Raw genomic sequence first — 9,757 nt, forward strand, 5'->3', positions numbered from 1 at the left:
TCTCTCTCTCTCTCTCTCTCTCTCTCTCTCTCTCTCTCTCTCTCTCTCTACCGTTGTCACCTTGCGATCGTGCAGGGTGGAAAAAGTAGTCGAGTGAATTTAATTCGCGCAGATAACGTTCTCTCTCGCGGATCCTTGATTTTCTCTCGTGTGCATGCAACGCTCCACGTTATATCTCGTCGCCGCCGGCGGTGGTTTCACGAGTATTCAAGTTTTTTCGCGAAAGTACTGCGATATCAGAATGATTTAAACCGCAAGCCGCGACGATGGATTCTCACGGAGCCGTTCCCGGTCCTTTTTCAACCGGGAGGGAATATATCGGGAGGGATATCGGAAGATTTGGTATACGTGCGTGAGCCAAAATCGATAACCCGTTGGGCAGACACACGAAACGTTCTGGCAGACGCGGGTGCGACGCCACGCCACGAGTCGCGACACTGTACACGTTTAACCCTTAAACACTTCTCTCCGGTGCGAATTTTCACATCGAGGATGCCAAGAATTGTAGTACGCCAGTCATCAGTGTCTTTATCTCTTCTTCTGCTTGTATTTTGAAACTTTAAATAAAGACTGTTGCCTTGCTTAAGTCGAGACTGTTACACCTTACTTTATATCTTGCTTTATATTTCAAGCACTATTGTTGTTAATACATTGAAATCAAGTATAACTATTGATTTGAAATAATTCAAATATTCTAATCATTTTCTCTATGTATATAATTAATGTTACATTGTGTAAAGTCAGCGATGTTAAAAACACTCAACGTATACGATTGAATTTCGAATTTAAGGGTTAAACGCGTGTATTTTTTTATTAGCGCTCTTGGCTTTCAGTTTATCGCAAAATATATTTTCATAATAGGCGTAAATTATGAAGAGATATAATCAGCTTTCCGAGCCAGACAATACAGGATGTTTCATAAATAGATATAATTAGGAAGGGGGTGATTATACACCAAAAAAAAAAAATAAATTTAAAATGTAGATTAAAATTTCTTTATATGATGTTTTTGTTTTCGGGAAATTTGATTTTCTTGAAAATATTCGCCGGGTATCTCGACTTATAACAGACCACTATTTCTGTTCGTGTTTGTATTTATTGTATTGGGTAATCGAGAATGCGCAATAAAACAGGAAATTTATGAATTTTATTGCTTGATAAATTGTTAAAAATATTGCCCGAAAATAAAGCCTTATATGAAAGAGTTTTATTTTACGTTTCACGCTTATTTTTTCATGTATAATCACTTTGCGGTTGCACTACTAATTGAAGAAACATCCTGTATATATCCACACAGAACGCTTTACAAATTTTCATCTCGCCGTGACGTGCGAAGTCTCGTTTTTTGTTATCATCATTGAAACAGCCACGTGTCGATATAGGTTAACGAAGTTTGCACGTGCAACGATTATGTAGATCGTTAATCGCCGTTGGCGACAAGCTAGAAAAATGAAGCAAAATATAAAACTTAGGGGAGTCGATGTAGAGGGGGAGAGGGAGATGAAATGAGAGAGAGAGAGAGAGAGAGATAAAGGGAAGCGTGTGATTTCCCAGGAATGCACACAACAATCGCGGATACCAGTCCACATAACTGAGGGAGAAGCATGCAGTGTGTACAGCACACACAGAGAGATCGTAGTAACCCGGGTGCAATCCCGATAGTGCTGATGCATCCCGACGCTTCGAGAATCGCCACCGATCGCGTTGTCCTAACATCGTGCCTCCATGTAGGTACATAATATAAGTACACAATACTCCCCCCTGTACTCTGCGCGCGCATATGGATTTTCGTGAGGAGAATTTAAGTCTGCATTTTCATTACGACACATTACCGCCTTGCGCGTTTCATAACGAGGCGTTTAAGCGAACGCAACAAACGTGCACACTTACCATAAACAGCCGCATAGTTTTTATTTGAAAGCTAGAACGCACGACGTATTTTTGCGACGAGCAACGAGATGCGAGGAATTTAAAAACTTTATTACGAACTTTTCGCGGAGAGCTACAGTAACTGAAAAACATTTTTGTGGATTTTAATACACCATCCTGTGTATCTATATAAATTTTTGCTCTATTGGTATTAATATTGACATCAGCACACACGATGTAGATAGATTTCATATCTATGGGTTTTAAAACCGCACACACACACACACACACACACGAGGGTGTTGATGTAGACACCAGGGGTTACAAATCCACACCAGGTTGGGTGTTAACTAAACTATACTAACATCAATACGGGGAGGCTTATACAAACACCGCACGATATTACATCTACTCCGATTTTTTTTTTTTTTTTAGAGTGCATCTTGGAAAGCGATGCGTTCTGCGTTTTCAATTAAGAGGATTGCGTTGTCTGTTGCAATCAAGACACGTCTTATTGGATTGGTACACAGTCCGGAGAAATCGCGAGATACATGAAGACGAGATGATAGTTATTTCGAATCCAATCGGTGGTGCTTTGCCCGCCGAACCGGCGAAACAGACTGGACCAGATGTTGTCTAAATCCGTACCATCACGTCGACATGAACGCGCTTTCTCCGCGTCTCTCTCGTCTCTTTTGCTTCTCGGTACTATCGCGCGGAGCGATTTTCCATCCTTGCTACTACTAGCTGTCACCGTCAAGACCAAACACGAACATGAAGATTCCTTATCTTTCTGTCTGAACTGAGGTGTACGCTAAGGCGAACACTTCGCCACTTTTCACGTTCCAAGGTTCAAGAAAGTGAGAAACGAAGGAAGAAATTCCTCGTGCTCGAGTTACGATCAGTAACTGCCCGAATACTTTTGCATTCAATTATTTACTGAAAGTCGAAATTTTAGCAAACGCGATCGATCGGGCGGCAAAGGGATAATCCCAATGCTATCACATAGGAATTTCGATGGATCCTGTCGTGCACGCTCCATCTCTCGTTGCTCGCTCGCCGCATTCGCGCGTGCGACGACGGCGCGGCGCGTGTATTTCTGGCGGAACGTCAAGTGGGATAAGAAGAGTATTCAAGAGTATTTCGCAAAGCGGTTGAGAGGCGCACATTGAGAGGGCTTCCTCGCGAAAAGGTCGAGTTCCGAGGGAACTCGAAACGCGAATCGAATGTCATTCGCACGTTTTCTAAATTCCTAACGTTTTCCAAGGGAGAAGAAAACGCACGCTGAATCGCGATTACGGTTGTCGATGTAACTGATGTGTGTGTGGACGTCGTCGTTAGTTCAGTTTTTGCTGAAAGGATTAATGCGCGAATTTAAACATATCCGAACTTTTGTTTCTCTCGCTTTAGCGCCACCCGAGAAGATCGTTTAATACGCTTCGATGGTTTGGAGAGAGCTTTTCCTTCACGTTCTGAAATTTTATTTGTTTTAGTTATTCAATGATGCGCGAGAGTCCGAGAATGATATTTACTCGACGTCAATCGCGCGTAAATTTGCTTTCTTACACTTTCGTTTGCTGTTCCATTATTAAATATTTATCTTCGTTAAAAGATGAATCTTTTCTTTTGACTTCTAAAGAGTAATAAACCGTGATTTTTTTCAAAGATTTTTACTCTCTCGTCGATAATGATGGATTTAAAGGCACGATTGATTTTTTAGTTGATAAATTTCTGATTCGTAAATTTAAATCTGTAAAAAATTAATAAAATTGAAATTCTGTGATAGTAAAAATTCGTTAAAGCTTCCACAAGTGTCTAAGAAATTTTATCCAGTTTAGAACAACATAAAGGTTATATAGACGAAGAAAATTTTACATTGCCGATGAAGATCCGAAGATCTTCAGAATGTTATTTATATGTATATGCGAAAAAGATCAAATCCACACAATTTCGCAGCGTCAAAACGTTGCTAAGGCAATTGCCAGTTTCAGTTTCAGCGTTGTTGGGTTTACCGTTTCGGTTTTACCGCACATACTATAAAACCGTACGAATCGAATGTCCAAGTTTACGGTTTGTTATGCGGAACGACAAATCACTTCAGACATTGTCGTTGATAGGCGAAACGATTACGTTGAAATCCTGCAATAAATCGCACGCGTGACACGTTGACAAAATCGCATTTATTTCTCATATTGCTGCGTACGATTAATGTGTTTGTCTTTGTAATTGTCATTGTACGAAAACCCCTATACATTATCAAGCTTTTGAATTCTTTATATCTTTATCTTAATCCACTTTATAAGATGTTTATCGGCATCAGTGATATTAAATTGATTATAATTAACAATGTAATATTAAATTTTCAATTTTTAAAACTCCGTTCCGAGTTAGTTAATTGATGTGGTTCAAAAAATGTAAAAATGACATGTACACTAAGAAACCCGTTTAGTTGAATCAATTATTTTCTTATTTGGATTATAATATTGAAAAATTATTTTCTTGTTTGGATTTGGACAAATAAATTCTTGATTGACAAAGCATTTGGTTATTATAACATTTTAATGGTTTCTGACAAACATTGCTATGTGATAAAGTTGTTTATTAGGAACAAAAATAAAATGTTACAATAATCAAATTTTGCTTCAATTAAATTATTTTATTGCATTAACCAAGAATTTGTTTGCCCAAATAAGAAATTAATTGATTCAACTAAATGGGTTTCTCAGTGTAAAATTTTCAAAAATTATTATTATACGGGAAGAACAATTTGATGTATACTAAAGTATATAAAAAGCTGTATACAAATTTTGAATATGATTTTGTTGGATCATCAAAATAAATATGTAAAATGATGATAATGCTACAAAAAATTTTATCTTTCCAACAACCAGCTTGAGTATTATCTCTCCGGTTTTCGACCGGAGACTTTGGGTTTTTAACTAAATCTCTGATTTTTTTACCAAATCTCTGACTCTCCCGCATACAGAAAAAATTTGTTCAAAATTTTAATAGTCTTTTTGTAAGTCCGCACGTTGATTTTTGGAAAAATATCTCCGGCAGGAAAGTCAGATCTGATAATCTTTTCTTTTTTAGAGAATTCACTACAAAACGCATTACAGTGTAGAATTTAATAATTTTTATGGTAGCGGTCTTATCTCCGGTAAGACTGTGGTAATTTCTGGCAGAGAGAGAGAGAGAGAGAGAGAGAGAGAGAGAGAGAGAGAGAGAGAGAGACAGAGAGAGACAGAGAGAGACCAAATCTGAATTCTTTCTTTCTTTTAGAGATCGCACGAAAGTAAAGTTTCAATTTTGGCGACTTGATACTAATTCTTGGTCTTCAGCAGAAGATTTTCAGTTGAACTAGTCGAGAGATGACTGTTAGCATAATTATTTTGATGATTCAATAAAATTATCTTCAGATCTGTATTGAATATTAAAAATTAAATTTTCAGCGAAATTATTTTTTCTTGTGTAGGCATAAGTTAAAATCAATATTTGAGGAGCAGACTTTCAAAATTGTTGACAAGCTGTTTTGTCTAAAATTTCATTTTTTTAGATAGAGATGGCGTAGTGTTCAGTGTTGAACGACTTGTATTATAAGCTACTTTGAGATGTTCAGAAAGCATTTTTTCATCGTTAATTTATATGCTGAAAAACATAGACATTTCGAAGTGCATTACGTTTTTTAACTAGAAACAAACAAAATGTATTTGTTTAACATTTTTAGCAATTGTTAAGCAATTTTGTTCAATATTTTACATTCTACTTATTGATATATTGTTATTTTCTGTAAAGTGCGTCATTTCTTTCTTTCTCGTTTTCTGAAAATTACAAACTTCGGAGAAAATTCGCATTTTGAAAGTCTGCTTTTCATTTATTTATTCTATCGTATATATGTTATCCGTTGCCATATAAACATTTCTAATTTTTAGGACATTTCGCATTCTGCAATTTTGTTAATATTTGGCAAGGAAAACATTCCCGACCATGTCATTGTGCTAAAATAAAGTATCCCACGTTATCAATTATACGTTTTTACGTCTGTTTATAAACGTACGCTGCGGTAATACGCGGTAGTTAGTTTCTTGCAGTTTCCAATGACTCGCACGATGGAAGTTGTTGTCGGTTCGAAGACAAAAGCAGCGCGAGAGAGCTAGTCGGTGTCTGCCGACTACAGGTGGATTCTCGAGTGAAAAAGAGTGGAATCGCGGAGGGGAAGAAAAAAAGAGAGGAGGGCGGGAGCGAAACAGTCTTCGACTGCGTGGCTTTCTCATTATCGCGATTGTTCCGCAATGAGTACCGACAATGGCCGACGCAACGACGATTTTTTTTTTCGTCGCTTAAAAGAGGACGAGTTCCCTTCCCTTCCTCCCCCCTCCTCCCCCGCGGTCTCACCGCTTCTTTTGCTCGTCGGGTTACATATCTCTCTCTCTCTCTCTCTCTCTCTCTCTCTCTCTCTCTCTCTCTCTCTCTGTCGTGATTGAACGTAAATGAAACGAGGTTACAAAGTGTCAATATTACATCATCGGTTCCTGTCTTCTTGTTTTCCTACTTTGTAAACGGAGTTTCGTTGCCGCCTCGTCTTGACACCGAACAGAAAGATTCCGCGAACCGATGAAGCTGAAACCAGGTTTAAATTAAATTAACCGGCAAGGCAAACCTGTACTTTTCTTTATGCGGGTGAACTGCAGAAGAAGTATCGTTAGCAGAGTGACGTTTTTTTTTTTTTTTTCAAATCTGTCGAAATTATGCAGCACACGCGTGTACATCGGTCGAGAGGGTTTGGCGCACATTCAAAAGTGCGGGTTCCAGTTGGACCTGGCATTTAAACGTCCAGATTTGTGCCAAATTTTTTTCTCCAGCAGCTCCTCGCGTCCACGGCTTTACGATACTTCGCAGCGATAAATCTGTTCCAATTTCTTTATGCAACTGAAATGAGAACTCGAGAAACGTATTCATAAACGGAGAATTTAATCCGAGCGTAAATCGCGGGGATGTATATTCGGTGGTATCATTTTACCGTCCGGGAGGCATTCCGATAAAAGGGAGATGCGAGTACGATCGATAGCTGATGCCTTTCCTCGTCATGTGTAAAATATCGCTCGTTTAATAATTATTATCCGCGTTTAGGCTAAGAGCTACCATTTCATGCACGATACGACGACGTAGGTGTCGCTGAGACGCGAGAAATTTACGGCATTCTCGGCTTTATCAATTTCTTATTTATCTCCATTTACGCGTTTTACTTCTCGTGTAACATTTCATAAGTTCAGGCTTCATTACCGCAGGCAATTACTTAGCGAGTATCGCTTCGTATCTCACACTTTTCCTTCGAGAGTAAGGAAGATCGTCTAACGTTTGTCAAATTTATCGCTCTGTCGAATTCGTTACGAGGTCGATTAATTTCGTGAGTTTCTACGAGCGAATCGACGTCAGATAAGAAAAAGACTATCGGTGTTTCGAATTCTATAAAATTCACCAGAGAGATCCAGGTTTTCTCGACGCATACATTGCGTTAATTACTAACAAGACAGATAGAGGAGGAATTCTCTCTTGGTGAATTCTCTCCTGGTGAAGTTCTCTTCCTCGTTCATTTATTTAAGTTCGTTAAACCGTTTCAATCGCTCACCTTTAACAGACTTCGGTTTAGTCCCCACGGCAAGGGACCACGTCGAATTACAGACCGTGTAGCCCGCCGCTATTCTATCGTCCGGTCTCCTTCTCGTCAAGTTATGTCCGTTTCATTACAGCAGCAAACGGTGTCGCGAAGACGACAGGTGGGACTCGGGAGAACGCGGCCGGCCAAGGAGACTAACCCAATTTGCGGAGATAAAACGGTAGGCGAAAGTGCGCGCACCCGGGAAATCCATTAAAGTTCCTGCGGCTTTTCACATTTTCTAAAATTACGTATTACACGGTAATTCTCGCGGTCTCTCGGTTAGCCTCGAAATCCACGCTTACACAAACTGTATCTTATCTCAGATTTTATTTATAAATTATCATCAAATCTTCGTGAAAATTATGCATTCTCGCATACGCATATTTAGATGTGGTTACGCGAAGGATTGAAAAATCGCTGAAATATTTTGCTAGATGTAGATCTGAAAATAATTTTGGTGCTCATCAATCATCATATTTGCGTTTCCTATTTAATTATTTTGGTCCAACGAAAATTATTTTCAGATTCTGTAGCTAGTTAAAATTTTCTTATCTTCAGCAAAATCGTTCTCTCCATGTATCTCTTTGGTCTCCGAAATCGAAAGATTACGGGAGATTTCCTAAATCTATTATTATACGGAAAAAAGGATTTTTTTCCCAAAATAAAATATCTAAAAATTTAGTTGGATACAGACCTTAAAATAATTTGTTCGGCCATGAAAATAATTACGCAGCTTTTTACAGTATTGCCGTTGCTTAAATGTTCTACATAATTATTTTAATGGTCCAATATTATTTTCAGATTTGTATCAAAAGAAATTTTTACTTTAGTGAAATCGTTCCCTTCATGCACTAAAAACATAATGGTTTTAAAATAATATTATTTAATTAAACTAAACGATTAATTTCGAGACATCTGAACAACTCTTGGATAATATCAAGTAATTCTTGTGAATCAATATTAGAACCTAAAAGTAGTTCAGATACCACGAATTAATTAATTATTTTAATTAAATGTATATCAATTACTTGATATAGCATTAAAATTGCGAAATATACGTCACAACTGAGTAGAGATTAATATATTAGAAAAAAAAGATAGGGAAGGGAAGTTAAGGAGGAAAGAGGAAGCTTGGGCGAGAGAGAGCGTGTCTCTTCGACCGCGAGCGACGTTTTAATCGAGCCAAGCGGTACGTGGACCATGACCAATGAGAAACCGTGCCCATTCTGGTTCGCCCACGTGACGGCGACGACCACAGCGATTCTGGCACGGTATACGATCGTGCCGAACGTTTGTCGTTGACTTTCGCGACGCCTATGATGGATCGCCCCTACGGGATCACCGCGGCAGCACTTCATTCGTTCAAACAGCATGGAGATTAAATCCAAATATACTCGCCACGCCAATTTAGAGCAATGAGCGATCTAGCGAACTTCTCGAGATCTGCAAATCCGTCGATTCCCGTCGACGGATGGCGATAGAAATGCCCCATGATGGAAGTGAGAGACTAAAAGGGAGAGAATTTTCTCGACATGTAAAAACTTTCAAATACGGATTTTGTACTGATTTATGACGCATCGATGAAAATTTCATAAAGATTGTCTGATAGAGATCTCTCTCTCTCTCTCTCTCGCAGTTGTACGAAAACTTTTCTATTTTGCTGTCTGTTCGATAACGTATCGCGAGTGTTTTGCGTTTCATAGAAAAGAAAAATCGTTGCAATGCAATCGTAAAATGGATTTCTAACGACGATCGTTATTTATAGCTGGCAGAAACGTGCGCGAAATTTTTTTGAAAGACATTTACGATTGAACGTATAACTTTGTATGAAGCTGTAAAGATATCCACCGCGCGCGTAACTTTTTCATTCTCTAAATTTCCATTGTTTTAAATAAAATTGAGTTCTGTTCGGTGTCGCTTGTACTTTTTGCACTTGGCATCTTCGCTCTCTCTGGATACCTTCCATTTAGTAACGCAAGTCGATACAAATGTTCTATCTTTGCATCCTATGAGTAACAAAGACAGAACGATATATTGTGTTGACTTGTATCACTAAATGGAAGGCATTCTCTATCTTCAACGCCGGAATATATACATTCATCTCCTTTTATTTAAGTGCAAAAGTTTTCGAAGATCTCAAGCAACAGACTTTCGGTAATGCATTTCTTGTAACGCCGTTACTGTAAAGTCCATTTTATAATTACGTAAACGTTATTGTAAGAATTGATC

The 9,757-nt window shown here is 38.4% G+C and overlaps 1 protein-coding gene across 1 annotated transcript in view; it reads left to right on the plus strand.

Moving 5' to 3' along the window:
* Positions 1 to 9,757, plus strand: part of LOC108748320 (RNA-binding protein Musashi homolog 2-like) — a 91,752-nt gene that overhangs the window by 278 nt on the left and 81,717 nt on the right. The window contains 1 exon segment of the mRNA XM_018486379.1: positions 1,555 to 1,727. The gene's annotated coding sequence lies outside the window, so the exon portion shown is untranslated.

Source organism: Trachymyrmex septentrionalis, unplaced genomic scaffold, assembly GCF_001594115.1.
Source record: "Trachymyrmex septentrionalis isolate Tsep2-gDNA-1 unplaced genomic scaffold, Tsep1.0 scaffold22, whole genome shotgun sequence".
Taxonomy (NCBI): Eukaryota; Metazoa; Arthropoda; class Insecta; order Hymenoptera; family Formicidae; genus Trachymyrmex; species Trachymyrmex septentrionalis.